Raw genomic sequence first — 17,417 nt, 5'->3', positions numbered from 1 at the left:
TTTTAATTAAATATGGATTATAGTGACTTGCTCAATTAAAGTCATAAAAAGAAAAATATGTACAATGTTAGTAGTACATAAAAGTTAGTACAATTACTGTTATAAAATGTAAAAAAAAAAAAAAAAGATTTTTAATATCACGTTGAAAAACTTTACGATCTTCTTACTTGTTTTTTCAAAACTTCACACTTATTTCAAGGGAACAGATTCACTGGTCCCTTGCTGAGTGCTAAATCATAAATAGTAGGCACTTGCTAACACCTGTGCTTGTTACAATTAAATATCTGATCAAAAGGTGAGTTTAGCTCTCATTAAACTAAGATAACATTAGAGTAGCCATAGATAAATATTCTGAAACATACTTACAGAATTCAGGCTGCTGTTAAGTGCTTCCTAATTTCCTGTGTTGAAGGTGAATGACTGTTTGCATACCAACAACAGTGTCTGCTGAACCAAAGACGAAAGCTCGAAACATCTGTCTCCTACTCTGGCACAAGCCCTCGTCTCTGATGTTTGGAAAGAGACAGGATGAACACTTCTGCAGGTGATTCACCCCCTATCCACTCACACCAGTGTGCACAAACCACTCAGTCTGGACAAAGCAACAGCCTCTCAGACCAAAGAACAGACCAAAGACTTGAAAGAGGCACATATGTTTCAATTAGGTGTGTCGCTTTTCTACAAAGCTAGTAGCTCCTTTCATTTGTTCTTGTCATCTTTTGGCTGACTCTGTCATGTCAAGATACTGACTGTGATAACCCTCGAGTTTAACAGCTAAGGTCTATTCTTATATTTTTACACTTCTTTTCCGCTCACATACAGATGTGAAAAGTCGGGAGCTGATAACATCGTCTTAATTAGCAGCCTCTAATTGAACTAACCAATGTTTTAACCACATATGGGATTTTACTATGTTTTCATAGACGACAACAGTTTGTATTCAATTAAAGAGTATTTGTGTTTAAAGGTTTCGGTTGACACCAGAAATGAGAGCAGCAAGCATTTGCGTAGTGATCTAGAAAGAAGTCCCATATGGCTAACAGTCGGATTCTGTTTAGTTCCATAAATAATTCTGGTCATCGGGGAAGCACATTGTTTTAGGCCTAAATATGTTGTTTACCAACACCAAATGTTTGAGGAACAGATGCTGTTGTTGATATGCATGATGCTTTCAGTCTTTTATTTTCAAGTTGATAAAATCTTACTCTTAGCTCTAAAATTTGGCCAAGATATAAAAGGATTTTGCTCTCTCTCTCTCTCTCTCTCTCTCTCTCTCTCTCTCTCTCTCTCTCTCAGTATGTGTGTATATATGTATATAGACAGATATATACAGACAAATTATTTAATCAAGATTAAATCTTTATTTAGGTCTGTGCTTAACAACCCCTGTTTAACTTCAACATACAGGACATTTCAAGGAACATAACAGACATATACATGCCTGTAATTAATGATTACAGCAGCAGTGACCGTTTTATCTGTACATTCTTACAAATATTTGACTATTTGAATATTAAACATATTATTCAAACCTGTACAATAGTTCTTGCCATGTAAGAGAGACATTTAGATTAACTTTCCACTGAGAGGACAGAGCCACATTGAAGTACGTAGCCCAATTCGTTTTTAAGATTTTATGTTTGGATTAAACGTCATTTATTATGATTAACCAGTAAATCTTCTTTTTCTTTTTCTTCTTCTTTTTCTACTTTTTTTTTCTTCTACTACTTCTAGTTTTTCTTTCGGCTGCTCCCTTTAGGGGTCGCCACAGCGGATCATTCGTCTCCAATGATTTACCAGTCAATCACCTTTTATAAATACACAAATTAAGATGGAGTTGTACATTATAATTTTATATGCCCTTGAAGTTTATATATAACATGCATTTGGTACAATTTATTATAATCCTTTAAAACACTTGGCATGAAAATTAGGCTGTTACAAAAGCTGCTAGTTAAGGCTCCCCCTGGTGGCGCAACTGCGCACTGAAAGTGACCTCTTTGCGTTATCCTCTATATCCCATGGAACTTTCTGTTTATGGCATTGTCAAAAAGTTTAGGTTTACGGAAAAAAAGGTTATTTTTATTCTGTCGTGTTACATATTTTACCTAACACTAAGCGGAGGAACAAAAAAAGAGAAAGATATGCTGTTTTGCCCTTAGTCTACACTTCAACACTTTTTTGGGGAAAAGTCATGAAGGAGAAGAAAGTGTTTGGGGCGCAGTCTTAATGTAATACGTGTGTATGCTGTATGGCCTGGAGAGTAGAGAAAGAGCCTGTGACAAAGTGGTGATTGACTTTCAGAAGGTAACGACACCCAAGGAAATCAATAGTGTATCAATGGAGAGTTTCTCTCTCTCCCTCTTAAACATGCTCCTGGTTGACCAGTGCTCCTGTTTCTTTCTTCTCTTTGGATCCTCCTGATTAATCCTGATGCCCCACCTCTGGATAGAGATCTCTTTAATTGGAGATCACTTTGTGCAGCTGAGGAAGGTTCCAAATATGAACAGTCTAAAGATCCATGAAATTACGGAAAGCTGACTATAATGAATGTACAGTCGGTGGCACCCGGATGAGGATGGGTTTCTTTTGGGTCTGGTTTCTCTCACTGTTTGTTCCTTAGACCATCTCATTCTCCACTGGCTTGCTGCTCATCGAGGATACATTTACAGGCACTAACATGTATAACCTATATATATATATATATATATATATATATATATAATGGAATTGAATAGTGATGAAATGGTGGGCTTGTTCTTCTGACTGTTGGAAAGTTGTGAAAGTCTCAGGTCCTAGGAGTAGCTCGGTGTGTGCTGGCAGATCTTTAAGTCAGGCTTCTGTCCGCCGCTTATTACTGTCATTCCATTTAAGCCTCGCGAAACTGCATCCAGTCAGCATGGTGCCAATTAGTATGTTTGCAGCAAACACATCCCCCTCCCTTTGTTTTGATTAAACGGCATATTGATGGTATAAATTACAGAGGACAAAAGATTGTTGGGTGTTTGTATGTAAATGTGTAATTAGCCGTGACTAGTTGGTCGGGATGGTTTCCGTGCGGATATTAATGCGGTAATAGTATAGGCAGTAACCCGGGCACAAAGCAAGGTGAAGCGCGTGCCACATAATTAACTGGGAAATAATGCTGCGGTTTAGCTCATTAGCGTGGTCACTGCCATTCACAGCCTAATGGAAATCACGACCAAGCTTCTTTTTTTTTCTTCACTTCAAATCTGAGCTCCATGAGAGCTTAGTGCAATATGAATTTTAATTTTTTTGGCTCAGGGTGGATCTTGGCGCGTTGGTTCTTGTTTGAAAGCAGCTTTGTTTGTATTTATTTGTAGAGAAGGAACAGATTTTTTACGTAGAAACGTAATAGAGAAAGGAAAGAGCTGGGAATTTATTTTGTTTTTTTACTAGGATCAATACATAAGCTACATAGCCTCTAATCGTTCTTTTCTCTCACTTTTCTCTCATTCATGCCCATCTCACTCAGCACAGACATTCTGCATTTGCACACAGCACATTATCTCTTATTTATATATATATATAATATTTTATAAATCTTATTTCATATATGTAGTTTCTTTTATTTAATGCACAATTTTTCTGAGCAGCCGATCAGGTGAACATTTCACTGCAACCTTGCTGTATAGAACTGTATTTAATTTTGATGACAAAATAAAAAATCTTGACTCCTGATCAGAGAGCAGTGAGAAACTCCACTTCTTTACTCACACGTTGAAATGTATTTTTTTTGTTAGTTATAACACCTTTATCTTCTGTCCACCCTGCAAAGGTTCAAGAAATTGTGCATATTATTTTCAAATCACTACACTAAATATCTGACATGCTAAGAGTGATCATAAGGAATATGCACTTTTCTTCTGCAGGGTGTAGGTCTAGACTTTCCATGCACTGTTAAAATGCTGAACATGTGGATGCTGTAAATATTCACCTTCTCATAGCCTAATCTATGCATATCTATATGAACAGTAAACAAAGAATGTTTTGCTCGTATTTGTTGGCCTGCAGGTTGAGGGCAATTATAAATATTTTACCCTGCAAACACAACCCTCCAATCAGCCCTGTAACGTGTTAGTCTCCATGCAAGACTTCTTTCCAGACTTTTTCCCAGCATCTTGTCAATAGTTTAATATTCTAAATATTTTCATTACTAACTTTGTATGCGCATGCGTGCTGGTGTAATCAATTAATGATAAACGGAATCGACCAATTTTCCAAACTATTACTAGTTTATGAGCCCGTGTGTGTGTATGCGCGCGCGCGGTGACATGACGGGGGAATATTGTATTTGCGGGAGGAAGGATAAAGCCCGAGGAAACGTCTGACTGAAGCCCCAGTGACACGTTCCTGTCACCGCCGTCTCGGAAGTGCTGTCGAGTCTCCGCTCTTCTTGTTCTTCATGTTCTTCTTCCTCGAGCTTTTCTTTTGTTTTCTGCTCGTATTCAGAATAAACCCTGCAGCCTGTGTGGCAATCACGCAGCGTTCACTTTGGAGCGCGCGGCCGATTCCGAGGGGAAGCGCGCAGGATGACGGGACGGCGCGGCGCGGCGGCGCGGTGAAGGGCGAGGCGGGGCGCGGAGGGGAAGGGGCGGGGCCTCGGAGTGGGGAAAGTGACAGCAGCTCTAATTGGCACTAATCAGCGCGTGCGCGCTCAATGTCGCCGACAGAAGGGAAGCGTCACTGACCCGCAGAAATAGATCCCGCCTCAGGGTCTGCTAACACACACACACACACACACACACACACTCTTCACAACAGTAGCACTGCAAATTTAACCGGTGTCTCTTTGGTCAATAATACACACACCCACATACAGACAAACATACACAAATATATACACATAGATAGATAGATAGATAGATAGATAGATAGATAGATAGATAGATAGATAGATAGATAGATAGATAGATAGATAGATAGATAGATAGATAGATAGATAGATAGATAGACACGCACGCACGCGCGCACAGATAGACAGAAAAGAGTCACGTTAGACAGAATTTCCCATCACGCATTTAAAAGGAAGTGCGTTCAGAGGCGCGCTACATTATTCTTTTTATTCTGTTTCACTCTCAGCTATAGCTTTGAATTACAGAGGAATCTTTGTTAAGCCTAAGCAGGGGGTGAAAATCAAAAATTCATCAGACAGAGTTCTAGATAAGGTGAGAGAAATGCAGGCTATTTTCGTGCTGGAACCAACATTTGCAAAAGTTCCACGTCCTTAAGCAATTATTAGCGGTGATAGTTTGACATGCTCAAGAGTTGTCAACAAACTGACTCACACAAAGCACAAAGCAGGAATAAAACAGCGCCTGGGGTAAAATTAACTGGGAACTAGGCCTATGAATTATGAATAGCTAGCCTTTACTGCACTGAATGAGGATCAGCAGCTTAGCAGTTACAGGGACATTGCTGTAAGTAGTCTAGACTAAGGTTAAAGACAGAAAAGGAAACAAGCAGACTCAAAAGAAATGCGAGTATTACAATTTACAGATAGACATTTATTTATTTCAGGCCTTTGCTAGACTAAGTATAGTTATGAGGACATGATTTTAGGTCTTGCTTTTAACATCACTGATACTGATTCCGAAATGTAAAAAAAAGGTTTTAGGTTTACTAAAGGTGACACTAAAAATGACATTTTATTTATTTCTGATTATGTTTACCTCAGTTTAACCAGTGGCCATGACGTGTTCACACATGCACACAAAGCTATTTTTGTAATATTAGCTAGTTGATCTAGCATATACTTACCTCAAGTAGGAGCCAGTTTTGTTGTTTTTCTCTGGAAAGTGATTAAGTACATATACAAGTGCATGCTAAGTAACTATGTAGTATTTTCTAAACTATGTAGTATTTTTCTAAAGATGGTATAAACCGATATGTACATTTACATTTATTGGCATTAAAGCATCCATATCCAGAGTGACTTGCAAAATTATTTTAAGGTCTCAATAACCAATAAACACATAAAACAGATAGAATGCATGAACAATATTTTGTAATGTGTTTTTTTTTGTTGTTGTTTGTTTTGGGGTTTTTTTTTTAATAGGGGTACACTTTTTTGGACCATTAGTTTGTAGTTTTTACCAAAAACGTATGTGTAGTGTACCTGCAAACTTTTATTTATTTAAATGTATATATCATTATTCATTATATATTTCCCCAAGTGAAACTTCAATGGAACACAATAAGTGCACCACCCCTTTGACAAGGAAATGGACAATTTAGTACTTTTCCTTAGAATATAAACAAAGGCAAGTTACTTTGGCCAGACTTCTATAGGGAAAGGGTCATTCATCCACAGAGGATACATTAAATACATACTGTATATTGACATGATTTATTTAGCAAATCGATTTGTATAACAGATTACATTAATTTGTCTTACAGAACCAAATTTTGTCTTTTTTGCAGAACATATTTTGTATAAAAAAAACCAAACAAAAACAAACAAAAAAAACAGTACTAGCCAATTAACAAGCTTCCCTCAGGGAATACTATAATTAATATTTAATCTTATCTAGAGTTTGGTAAAAAATCCCTACCCATCACAATGCATTTCTTTAATCCACTAATTACACGGTATATGTAAAAGGACAATGTTGTATATTTATGAATACAATCTAGCGGATTTTCAATTAAAGATGTTAATTTGGTGTGTTCTGTTCTGTATGTTTAGCGATTGGAACATTCCCTTAAATCATTTACAAAACAACACATTCCACCTAAAAAAAAACCCTTTTGCAGGATAAACCTAAACTTTTCAGTTCTTTAGGTGATGCCATAGAAAAATCATTCCATGATTTCCTACAGATTGATGGATCATGAATGATAGTTGGTGAACAGCAAAGAAGTAAAGCATCTCACTAGGAAAATGTGTGTGTTATGGAATGACACAATGTGTGTGTTATGTGGAATGATCTTTGTAACCAAATAGGATTATTTAGTATTAGTTTTCAAAGTAACGATTCGTTGTGGCGAATATGTGAAGTGTTGCTGTCAAGAACTAGAAAATATAAAATGACTGTAATACAAGTGTTAAATTAAAATTTGATTGTTCAGAAGGTGCTGATTAATTTATATAAATTAATTAGTTTAGGGTGCAGTGTACATCAAGTCAAATCAAATTTATACTCTTTCTTATTGTTATTTCTATAGTAATATTTTACTCATATTAGATTTATAGTGAAATATTTTGTGAGATGTTTATAAGGTATATACAGAAGTTTTCATTGCCAGTGCTTTGTAACTCTTTCACAAAAAAAAAAAAAATAATAATAATATTAAAGTAATTATTGAAACAGGAATGTCTTTAGGACAGTGGTATTTAGGGTTTCTCTCTATATATATAAAACATGACAAACTGCAGTCAGTCTTATTAACTTACTTGCTAGAATAAGTGTAGAAGAAGTGTAGAAGTCATGAACTTCTGAATATTTTACTACATTTACTAAATTTTTCCTCCAAGCAGTGTTTTAGATTGATGGTATTTTTAGTCTGCATCCTAATAAAGCAGCGTTAGAATGTATATATTGATGGAGACTTCAAAGCACTTTTATAATCCACTCTGGAAAAGGGCGACTGTCAAACGCCAGAAATGTAATGTAAATATAATAAAATATTTTGGTGTTTTGTTTAAGGAATAAAACATCAGAATCAACTGTTGAAAGGCTGTATAGTATTATTGGCAAGGCAGTGTAGAATTCTGCATGAGCAGCATGTATACAAAAGTGAAACTTCCTTAACAGGACTTACTTTGTGATTACAAAAAAAATGTGATTTAAAAGTGGAGTTTTTTTCCTTTTCTAATATCTACCTTTATATGAGTGCTTTGGAAAGCAAAGAAAACCTCAGACTTTATTTGTAATAAATTCTACATTTACTCATGAATAGATGAAAGATCTACAGCAGCCTGATCTTGCTACAGAGAGAATGACTGACAGGTCTGTGTAATTACTATTACTATGTGTTGTGCATTAACCAATATATATATTTAACATTTCTTTGTTTAAATTTGTTTCTGCTTCAATAGAAACTGTGATGCACAAAGAGCAAGACTGCATCACATCCGTGAGGACTTGAAATAGCATTTTTGCACAACTCACACACAGTCAAACCGTCTCCCTAAAGGTGTTTTTGTTTTTGTTCTGTTTTCTTTTTTTTTCTTGTCAGCAAACACACACAATATATGCAGTTTGTTTTGAATTAAAAGTCCCTATAAATAAAAATAAACAAAGGAAGCAAACATTGTTAAAAATCGGGTGGTGAAATTTGTTTATATGAGCATCCTTCGTTTAGCATTCCTGTCTCTCTTAGATATTTTTTCTTAGGAATAAGGTCTGTGTAAAAATGAAATATGAGAAGTATTCATAATAAATTCACATATGTGACTTGTCAAAGAATTCAGATGCACTGATGTGTGACAGTGATTAGCGGGTATGGGTGTGAGTCTGCATTTTAATATAATACAAAACAGCATCTGAAAAATAAGATGAAAGTGAGACATGTAAAAAAAAAAAGGTTAGTGCATCACATTAGTGGTCTTATCTTTTGTAGCAGTGTTAGTTGTGTAGATATGTAATTGTTCTACATGCCTCCAAGATATACAGAGAAGAGGTTTGAAGTGCAAAAGGTACAGTGATGTTTTGCATATACGGCGTCCGTCAGGCCGGGCAGCTGGGAGGGGCTGTGCTCTACTGATCCTCTCGCTGTCTGCCAGTCATTGTGTTTATTATTAAAATGAACTCCTTGTTCCATTATCCATGAGGGACCATCAGTAATGTGATAATGGAAGTCCTTCACTAGCCTTACTTTGGTCAGGTTTGACAGAAACCTCGTGACACCACAAAGGCTCAAGACCAGGTAATTACCACTACATACCGCATGCTTGTTCCCTGAAGTGGTCTCGTTTTTATGTATAATTAGCTCAAACATGGCAGGCTGTGTGTTTGGTGACAGGAGGTCTGAAGAGGACTGGTGTCACACACGGGAAGGAAACAGATGGCGATATGCTGAGGCATCATGCCTTCGTCTTCTCTCTATTGTGAAACTGGGCCGCACCATTGTGTTTAACTGATTGTACAATTTTAGCTTTGAACAGGGTCAAGCCAGTGAACAACAACAGAAAAAAAACATAATGAGGATGAGTTGAACTCTTTTTTTATTAAAGAGCTGCAAAGATGCACACAATTCAGATCCTGTTATAATCTTTCTGGTCCACTTTTAATGATACACTCCCAATCTGCCTGATACCAGAGTAGTAAATGTCTGTAAGCCATGTTCTAGGAAAGGCTTTGCAAAATGCTTTGAAATAGAATGTATGCATATTTATTTTTACAGGTTTAAACTACTGAATGTGTGCATGTCTGTCTCTGGAATTAATGAGAGTGGAGGGAGAATGTGTAGAAAGAAAGCAGCAATGTGTGATTCATTATACTGGAACTTGGAATTCCTCTTTGGAAACTAGGGATGGTTTGTGTAAATTTGAGGTCAGTATGTGGTACAAAATCAACATAGCACTTACGCTATTAGCTAAAGTGACATATAGTATGTAGCTACTAGTATTTGATTTTAGATCAATCAGCATTCCGACTTTGTTTAGCTTGTTAATATTATCTATAACACTGTCAATAGAGTACAATATTTTGAAAAATATAGATCATTCATCACAGTTAGCTTGGCAATTATTGCTAACAATATTTTTTTCTCCACATTTTAGAGCATAATTACAAGTTAAGTTAAACACAGCATTATACTTGGTTGATTTGCCCAAATTGTGAATAATTTCACCTGATAAAAGTACTGCATTCATATTTTGTCCTAAATAATGAATGTTGTGGATGCTTCTGTGTTCTGAATGTGGCTTTATACAAACTATATGTGTTATAGTTTCTTTAAATTGACAATTAAAACACGGACTTGCGTTCCATAGCAATAGAAATATTTTGTTGCTTTCATAACATTTGCTATTCCATGTCAGTATAATTGTGACCTCTTTACATTCCAGCACTGGTGCAGAATCAAACATTTGCCAAACATTTGTCTACTAAGGCTTGTTTTTCCCACTTGACTCTACAGTAGCACATGTGGGATGCTGCCTCTGTTTAGCAGATCTTAGCACCTCTCCTTCCCTCTGTACTGTCTGTTCTGTTCCGGCACAGAGATGAAATATTCATACTAATTGTCGAGAAACCCCTGAATAAAGGGACAGACTATCAAATGAAAGGGAACTGTCAGGGAAGCTGTCATTAGAGAAGTGTTGATGCTGAGATATTGCGTCTTTCTTTTTGATATGCCTGTGCCCCGTGCAGTCCCACTGAGCCTCGCTTCCCTTAAAACATATTTATAATGAAGGGCCTTCGTCAGGGAACTGTCACTCTCTATCAGTCACTCGGCCCTGCCTCGCTGACCTGTTCCCTCAGGCACCACCCAGAAACACCTGATTTTCCCCCCACTCTTTGTCGTTTTCCAATAACGCTTCAAAAAGCCTGCACAAGGGTGTCAAAGTTTTTGTTTTGATCCACGAAAGACATGCACATAGTCGGTGATTAAAAATGTGACAATGTTACTAAATAGGTGGGAAAGGAAGAAAAATAAATCACTGTTTGACCTAAAACTGGTGGTGTCCTTCAAAGAAAAATACAAGTGGAACACGAATAAATAAAAATCATAAAAGGATGAATCCAAAATGTGGATCAGGATGCATTTTTAATTGACTTTAACCTTTAAACTTGTAATACTAACACAGGGATCTGTTTTTGAATTGTAATATTATATTTTGAAAAATGTCCAATTATCCACACAATCTGCAATCAGACAACAGTGTCCTCGTGATGTGAATTTCTGAAACAATCTTGTCAATAACCAGTCATCAAGTAGAATTAACCAATAATGTCAAGTGCCTTTTGGTTGCAGTAAAAATGATTTACCAGAGTTTTGGTATAGAAATGCAGTAATGATTTCCTACTTGTGTATTTTGTATGCTCCTGTAAAATAAATAAATAAGCAAAAACACACACAAAAAACTATGTAAACATAAACAGAATCAACAAGCAAAAGCAGAATAATGAAGTGGTGCCTCAGTGTATTTGTAAGTTGTTTTTTGGATGGAGCATCAACCAAATGAATCAATCTGAATTCAAATAACGGTATGAGTGTTTATGCTTTTTTAGATGTGAAGCACTTCATGGATCTGGGTCTTAACTCTCTCATACACTCAGTCACTCGCTTACTTACTCACTCGTGTTTAAGAGAAGAGAATTCCAACATGAAACTTTCGGTGTACTTCATTGCTCAGAAGGAAGAAATCGCCATCAACATGCACAAGCAAGGTCTAATGAAAGCACAAAATGCTCACTCAATGCTGGCAATGTTAATTATGCTTATGTTATTACACAATTATTGGCAACGTTCACTCAGTCACAGTAGCCTGACTATAAAAAGTTTTTGATTATATTAAATGTTTTCTTTTTTTAATCTGTTTTTGTTATGTTTATATGTTGGATAAACATTATATGGACAAATGTTTGTGGACATCTAATGATAAGATTCATATGTAGGTGCTTTCTGAACATCCCATTTCACATTTAGTCTCCATTTGAGTCTTCTTCTGGGAGGATGCTTCATTAGATTTTGGTGTGTGTGGAAATTAGTGCTCATTCATCCACAAGGGCATTCAGTAGGGTTGAGGTCAGTTCCACTTCCACTTCAAACAATGTAAAGCACATGCTGGAACAGGTTTGAGTCCCTTAGTTCAAGTGAATGGAAAATTGAATGAAACTGGATCCAAATAAGTCATATACAATTGTGTGCCTGCAGTTCAGGGAAGAACCCAATATATATATTTATATATATAATCTTTAGGAATTAATCTTTTTTTTCCTGATTTTGTAGAAAAGATATACAGCATTTTGAATACAAAAAAGAATCGAAGGTAATTTCTATTTTCAGTAAAACGTTTAAATCCTTCTTTAACCAGTGCTAGTCATTTGACTGATAAGTATTTTGTGTTATGTTCTTATTAAATTTATTAGGATGATGTTTTTTATAATATTGATCTCTTTTGAGAATATTCAAACATTGAATAATCAGTCCATAGGTGCTCCAAGGTGAACAGCTTGGAAGAAAATTTTCATTTAATCCCCCACTCTGAGAAGCCCAGGATGTAGAATCAGTAGCCATTTGAGAAAAAAAAAGTGCTGGCTCAGCATCTGTGTATACGTCCCAGGGCACTGCTTTGATCTGCGGTACCTCCAGACATCACCTTGAGGTAAAGCTGTTCTCAGTGGCTCGATGGCCCATCAGCCTCAGCTTCCCCCGCTTTATGAGCTGCCGGCCCATTTAAAGTAACCAGGGAGCTCTTTCAGCTTGTAAAAGCTACGATAAACATATGTATATTGCAATTGTGCTTTCCAACAAGGGGAAAATGAATGTGTGTCAGTGCACATGGTGAGTACACATCTGATGCTATCTAGCAGTTGGATCTTCTCTCACATAGATGAAGTGTTTATAGTCACTACTTACAAGACCGTAATAGTACGATAAGACAGAGGCACTTGTGATTTCTTTATTTAGAACTAAGATTTTGAACTATTACAAAATTGACATTTGACTGTCTCAGCTGGAAAACACATTTAAGATACATGAACCACCTGCAGAGGCTTTTACCTGGTTTGAACAAAATTATTTGTTCACTCTGCACACCTTGTAGCTCTGCATGACTTACAAACAAGATTTTACATTTACAGCATTTGGTCCTTATCCAGCGCAACTTGCACAAATTTAATTGCTACAACTAAGCAGTTGAGGGTTATGGGCCCTGCTCAAGGGCTCAACCTTGGTGGTGCTGGGACTTCTCCTTTGAAAATGACTGTGGGTTGATCAGGTCAGTTTATACAAGGCACGCTTGTACATATTATTTAATAACATACATATTATTTAACACAATCCCGGTTTGGACAACTGACCTAAATCTGCACAAACATTTACAATTGTTTAATTCAGTAAGTTACATAATACTCTGACACAGTCACGTGCACAGGTAGGGCTCAACCTGTGCAGAGCACATGCCCTTTTTACCCTTACACTCTGAAGTGCCCCTTTTTTTGGTGGTGTTACTAAATAATCTTGATATAAAAAAAGGGAGGGGGGTGCCCTTTTTCAGTTTCAGCACATGCCCCTCAAAAGGTCTGTGCACGGCCCTGCTCTGACAGATGGTCTGAAAAATCCAAGTGACTAAATCATGGTCAAGGAAAATATCAATAATTATTTCTAAACATTTTGTAGGTGGAAACATGAAGCCAATTTACTCTACAGGTTACAAAAGTCTGTTTTTAGAGTGTAATCATTGTCATTTTCAAAATCCCTACTAGGTGACAATGCAGATCAACCTGTATAATGTCAACAAAAGCCTGAACAAATAAAATTGACAAAAGCAATCCATCTGACAATCAGCAACTCTTAGAACAGGACCCCATCTTGTTTTCATTCCGTACTTTAAATAGGTTTGAGCCTAAATGTAACCTGTTCTTCCACTGGACACGAGTGAACAATTGTTGGCTGAGAATAATCAGTCACAGAGCTCCATGATAGTGATTTAAGTTCTTTATAAATTCATAATTAAAAACTGTGAATGATCACCTGTGTTAAAGCAATAGTATGAATGATTGTCTTACACATACAAACAGTTTTTTATTCCTCAGTGGACTAATTAAGACCAGGTCCTTTACCTCTGCCTGTCTTTGCTACTGACATTTGGTTCATGCTCGAGTGGCTATCAGGCTGATTTCCATCTCTCTCATGAAGTTGACTGAGCAAGTGTGTGTGTGTGTGTGTGTGTGTGTGTGTGTGTGTGTGTGTGTGTGTTTCTTCCGTATCACAAGGACAACAGGAGACAGGCCTGCCTTAAGGAGATGGTATTAACGTAGCATGACAATCACGGATTAACGACACTTTCAGCCAATCCCACTTTCCTCACAGGTTAGCAATTCAATTGCAAATGCAAAAAATCGCACATGCATACACATGATTTGGCTGTTGCTGTGTATAGCTCCGAGTTATACTTTGAGTTATACATTATTCATTTTATAGCATGTGGCCTCTATTTTGCCCAATTTATAATAATGAAAGCTGTATACTAAATAAAAGTTTCTTTATGTATGCCTACAAAATCACTATCACCTTATCAGTACAAAATGATCAAGCTTAAATTTACTGACAAAACTACTGCTACAGAACCCCTTTATTCTATTGTCCTGTAGCTAGTGTTAGGATAAACCTAACTGGCTTGGTAACAGCTAGGAAATTTGCTTGAATTTGTCATTGCTAAGTATGAATTTATATATCAGAGCATTTTTGGTATTGTCATATTCTCAGCAAAGTAACAGTCAAAGCTGTAAAAAAAAGCTGTAACATTCATGGTTTGATCATCTAAGACATTTGCTAGGGTTAGCTAGCTAAGGTCACCCTGAAACACAGTGCATATGTTGAAATATATTTCAAACATAAAGAACCTCACTTAGCTATCAAACAAAACAGAAAAGCAAGTGCTTCTTTCAAAACTTTTTATTCTCCAGCAACTGTCATTAATAAGAGATTCAACAGAAATTTTCAAACAGCAAAGTCCCAGAATGCAATGCAGCTGTGCGTGTTACAGCAAAGTTTCCGTTAGTTAGTGATGTACTAAATACGGCAAACAACAAAGTAGAGAGTGCTATTAGCATGGAACTTGGAAGCTTTGGAAGCTTATTTGTTTGAGCAAAGTGTACAGATGAGGAAGTAATAGAGCTGGACAACCTAAAAAAACTCATATGCCGAGAAACTCTGTGTAATAGAGATAAAGTAAAATATAATTTCCATTAACATCACTATTGGCAGTCGGACATGGATATACTTATGAAATATGATTGAGCTAAATTAAATTTTGGATACTATCAATAATCACATTGTTATATGTAATTGTTAAGATGAATATGCGAGTGGTTACGGGTGGACATTGTTTAACACAGATATTCTGTTTAGCTAAATGTTTTTGCTTATAGCAAAAGGATAAAAAAAAAAAAAAAAACAGATTGTAAAACTATGACTGATGTAAGCCATGGAACCAATTTTGTGAATCTGCAACTGAGCTCCTTTGCCATGTACTAGGAAAATCCCCTGTTTTCAGGAAAAAATATCAAATCGGAACAAATCTCTACTAACTCTATAATTAAGATAAGTGGCCCTTTTGAAAATGACATTTTTGAGTGTAGAGCTACTTTATAGTAATTTATTTGTGTGGTTTGTTCTCAAAACTATAAACTAAAATGGTAATAGTGAATAAAATGTTCACATGCCACAAAATACAAATGCTTTTCTCATCAACATTATTTATTAACCCTATTAAAACAGTGAAGAAAGAAACAAACATGCAGACCATGCTGATATTTATCTTTTGATATTTGTACTCAAAGGGAGTGTGTAGTCTGGACAAACTCCTACAGCAGCGGCCCTCATTAACCTAGTGCTAAATCATACACACCAGGCCTCCTGGTGAACTGCTGTGTTTTATCGCAGAGATGCCCACATTAATATGCAACCTCTTGTAATGTTTGTCTTAACCAGTTCTCAGAATATTACATTTACAAATAACTTGTATGTACACACCGTGCACAGAGCCAGCAGCTTGTACAAACAAGTGAAGAGTGGCTACAGCCTGGAACAGATGATTAAGCCACTTCACGGGCAATCATGATTAGCATCGTTGGCTTTGCGCCATGGCTCCGCTCACCTCCTTATGGATACTGCTAGTCTATTGTAGCACAGAGCCCAGGAAACGCACCCTGAGGACGAGGAACAATCTGTGTGTGTGTATGTGTATGGCAAAGGTTTAAAGAACTGAAGCATAAAATCTTAACTATGTACTCATTTATCTGCCAAATAGAAATTATGTACATCTCAAATAAGCCATTCGCCAATAAACTAATAATTATTTATTCTGGTGTTAAAATTTTCTAATGCTGTTTTTTGTTTAGAATAATAAGCAGTTCATGAGATTTAAACCCAATACCCAATAAAGTTTACTTTTTTTGTTATAGTTTTTAGAAAACTTAAAGGATATTTTTGTCACCTGGAGCCATTTATCTTCAGAATATTTTAAAACTGGGTCCCTAGGATAAGTATAAGTGGGGAAAAGGTTTTCCTTTGAAATGACTTAAGATCAACATGTTTTTTATACCAACTCCCTGTGATTCATGCATTAAGCAAATCAGCTTTAGATTGTTGCATTCATAGAAAAAAGCTCCTGCCTGCTCAATAACACATATAACAAAATAAAACTTCCCTACTAACAAATGCATATATAATAAATAAGACTATTACCTTCACACAAGATAAGCATTTGTTTAAATCTGCACATAGGGCTAAAGGACGTTAACTTAGAGCTTTTTTTGGTTGATTGATTTATTTGACTAATAATTGTTTGATTATGAACAAGCAGCCTGATGGAAAATATAAAACCATCCTCTACATTTGACCATCTTGTAAAAAATCTAGAAGTGAAAATTTTTAGTCGACATCTGATAGGGCATATGAGAGGCAAAAGACAGGACCTTATTTCAGGTTTTCCAAACTGTTCTTATCATGTCCTTACAAAGGCAACGGACTGGAAGTCTGATGAGACCCGCTTCTGTTGTCTCACTTTGAGCCTCATAAAAGGAAGCGGCCCTGTCAACACCAAAGGCTACAGTTCCCTCTTCTTATCCAGAGAGAGAGAAAGAGAAAGTGGGTGAGAGAGACGGCCTCAGAAGAGCTGCCCTTTACCACACTCTGTCTGAGAGCCTGAAGGGAAGAAGAGATTTGGTACAGAGCCATTTTTGCCACCTTCCACTCTCCAGCTAATGGCTTCACTGCTGAGGAACAGAAGGACAGCTGACTGTAGCCTCACTGAGAAAACTTAAATCATAATAATTAAAAAAACATTAATGGAGTTGGCATCCTCTCTCTCTATCTTGTGAGGCTTCTAGTCAGCCTGTAGGGAGAGTCATTGTTTAACCACATCTACCATACACACACACACACACACACACCACTCTCACTGAAGTCTATTCTATAATTAAACACACCATAACACACATAACATGGATGACTTGGCTTGCTACAGGCTTGAAGTGGTAAATTCTAATCAAAGACAGAGAGGAAATCTTTTAGTAGTTTCAGTAGGATCATATAGAACAACTTTTGGAATAAAATGACCGATAATAGTGTGATTGTTACTGTATGTTGTAATGTCGCCAGGTTTATTAGGTACTTCTCTTACCTTGGCACACACTGCACAGGATAATAAGTCACATGCCATAAACATGCAGTGTTATGAATAATACAATTTTTGGTTAGTGTTTAAGTGGGTGTTA

At 36.5% G+C, this 17,417-nt stretch overlaps 1 long non-coding RNA gene across 9 annotated transcripts in view; it reads left to right on the top strand.

Annotated features, from left to right (window-relative positions):
- LOC124392977 overlaps window positions 1–16,001 on the top strand; it is a 74,400-nt gene extending 58,399 nt beyond the window's left edge. For 2 of the 9 annotated variants that reach the window (XR_006927253.1, XR_006927251.1), the window contains 3 exons: window positions 413–544; window positions 7,924–7,973; window positions 8,063–8,251. This is a non-coding gene — a long non-coding RNA (uncharacterized LOC124392977). Of the gene's footprint in view, window positions 1–412; window positions 545–7,923; window positions 7,974–8,062; window positions 8,252–13,910; window positions 14,008–15,681 lie in introns of those variants that run through there. The other 7 variants (XR_006927255.1, XR_006927258.1, XR_006927254.1 and 4 more) reach the window with 6 other exon arrangements.
- Window positions 16,002–17,417: the final 1,416 nt, after the last annotated feature.

Source organism: Silurus meridionalis, chromosome 10, assembly GCF_014805685.1.
Source record: "Silurus meridionalis isolate SWU-2019-XX chromosome 10, ASM1480568v1, whole genome shotgun sequence".
Classification (NCBI taxonomy): domain Eukaryota; kingdom Metazoa; phylum Chordata; class Actinopteri; order Siluriformes; family Siluridae; genus Silurus; species Silurus meridionalis.
This window is presented reverse-complemented; position numbering and strand designations above follow the sequence as displayed.